Below are 2,715 nucleotides of genomic sequence, written 5' to 3' on the forward strand. Positions count from 1 at the left end.
GAGAGTTAAGAAATGCTTTGGATAAGTGTAAGAATTCAGCTCCTGGTAAAGATGAAATCTTGAAATCTGTTAAGACATTTAAGTGATAAGGGAACTCAGAAGTGAAATGGATTTATTAAAGTGTGGGAAGAAGAAAAGATTCCTGCAGGATGGAAGGAGGCAGTTATTGTTCCAATAAGAACACCAGGAAAAGATGCTAGTAATCCAGCAAATTATAGGCCAATAGCTCTAACTTCTGACTTAGATTAATGGAGCGGTTAATGAATGGAAGGATAATGCACTTTATTGAAGAAAGGGAGGTGATGGCTAGTTGTCAGAGTGGTTTTAGAAAGGGCAGTAGTACTATTGATTCAATCATATGTCTTGAGGATGAAATAAGTAAAAGCACAAGTAAAGAAAGAGACTGTGGAAATAAATGTGGAAAAAAGCATACGACATGTTATGGGTAGAGGGCCTTTTAATCAAAATGCATATGCTAGGAATTGGGGGAAATATGGGTGAAACACTTTTTGAATAATAGAAGTATTCAGGTGAAAATAGGGAAAGAAACATCTAGAAGGTGTTTGGTAGAAAATGGGACACCACAAGGAAGTGTGATTAGTCCATTATTGTTCAACATAATAATTAATGATGTTTTTGCTAATGTTCAGCCAGGAATTGGAAGATCACTATTTGCAGATGACATTAGCCTATGGAAAAGGAGGGAAAATGTGAAGTATACCCTGAAGAAGGTACAGGAAGCTCTAACCCCTAGTGGAGGACTGGGGAAGGAAATGGGATTTTAGATTCTCTATTGAGAAGACTAAGGTTGTGTTTTTTACTAGAAAGAAAATAGATGAAAGTATGAATCTGGAGCTGTATGGTAGGAATTTGGAGAGGGTTAAAAGTATTACATTTCTTGGTGTGATTTTTTACATAAGACTTACATGGAGGGATCATGTATCAAAAGTAGTAGATCAATGTAAAAGAGTAATGAATTTGATGAGATGTCTTGCTGGAACAGAATTGGGAGCAGATGTAGCTTCTTTGAAGCAAATTTATGTATATTTTATTAGAGCAAGAATTGAATATGGGTATTTGGTTTATGGATCTGCAGCCAAGTCTGTTTTAGCTGGATTAGATATAGTCCAAAATAAGGCACTCAGAATATGTAGAGGAGCTGTGTGATCCTCTCCAGTCTGTTCTATTGGTACAAATAGGAGAAATGCCACTCTGTCTAAGAAGAAAGCAGCTTCAGGCTAACTATTGGGTCAGCTTGATGGGTCACAGGGGTGATCACCCAGTTAAAATAACAATTCAGGCAAGCTGGAAGAGAGATGGCAAGTCTTCCAAGTTTTGGACTGACGGGGGAGGCAGTAGCACAGGAAATGTCAATACATGACAAGAACCTTTGTCCAGGAGTGCTGTGGCCATCAGTTCCTTTATGGCAATTGGAGGTCTAAAAGATTGATATAGAGGTACTAAATCAGATAATCCTGAGTCAAATTTGGTGCATCGGTTCCAGTGTCATATAATAGACCAATATCAGGATCACATATTATTTTTTATTGATGGTTCAAAGGATCGATTAACAGGTGCTGGAGCTGCTTTCGTTGTTCAGGGATGGAATGCCCGAGAGAAACTCAAATTTCCCAAGTGTGTTCACAGTGGAATTATATGCAATCCTGATGGCAGTGCAATGGACTGAACAGATTCAGAACAATAAAGTGTTGATATGTAGTGACCCTGTGTCAGCTATCAATAGTATTGGGAAAGGATCATCAAAGAGTAGACAAGACCTTTTTTTTTTTTTTATAAGTATTTTTTTTCTTAGCCTTTTCTGTCTTTATTGACAGTACAGCTTGAAGAGTGTGACAGGGAGCAAAGGGAGTGACATGCAGCAAAGGGACCTGAGCTGGGAGTCAAACCCGGGCCCGCTGCAGAGCCTCGGCACATGGTTCGCAAGCGCTACCAACCGAGCTAAGTGGCGCCCCTAACAAGACCTTTTATATGATATTCTTCTGGCAATTACAGATGTGAAAAGGAGAGAGGCAGAAATATCATTTGTATGGGTCCCAGCTCATGTACGTATTGCATCAAATGAAAAGGTTGATGAGCTGGCCAAGGAAGCTGCTGAAAAGGAAACCATAGATGTCAACATAAATCTATCAAAGGTGGAGGGTAAAAGTATTGTGTGGCAGGAAACAATTTTAAAATGGCAGCAGCTCTGGGAGCAAGAAAACAAAGGAAGGCACCTATTCTCAATATCTAGTAGGGTAAATGACTTAGTTAACATTTGTAAAAGAGGGTGGATTAGACGTAAGGAACAGGTTATTATTTCTAGAATTAGAATTGGTCACACGTTTCTCAACAACACTTTGTTTATTTTAGGAGAACACCAGAGTGGCTTGTGTTCCTGTCAGAAACAGTGCAGCATGTTCTGATGTCTTGCAGAAAATATGACTGCCAAAGACAAGAGCTTCTCAGAGAATTGCAAGAAATTGGATTAGAAGAAGTATCTCTCAAAAGTATTTTGGCTGTAGGGTCAAGCAGGAGGGGAATACACTGTTTTTTTTTTTTTTCAAATTCTTACAAGACACTGGTCTGTATAACAGGATATAGTGCACTAAGGTGCTAGTCCCATAGATGGCAGCAATGCAACTTTTAGATGCCCTTTTAGATGCCCTAAAACCGCAAAGAAGAAGAAGAATATGCGCCAGACCTCGTCACAGTGGG

Source organism: Acanthopagrus latus, chromosome 22 (genome assembly GCF_904848185.1).
Source record: "Acanthopagrus latus isolate v.2019 chromosome 22, fAcaLat1.1, whole genome shotgun sequence".
Taxonomy (NCBI): Eukaryota; Metazoa; Chordata; class Actinopteri; order Spariformes; family Sparidae; genus Acanthopagrus; species Acanthopagrus latus.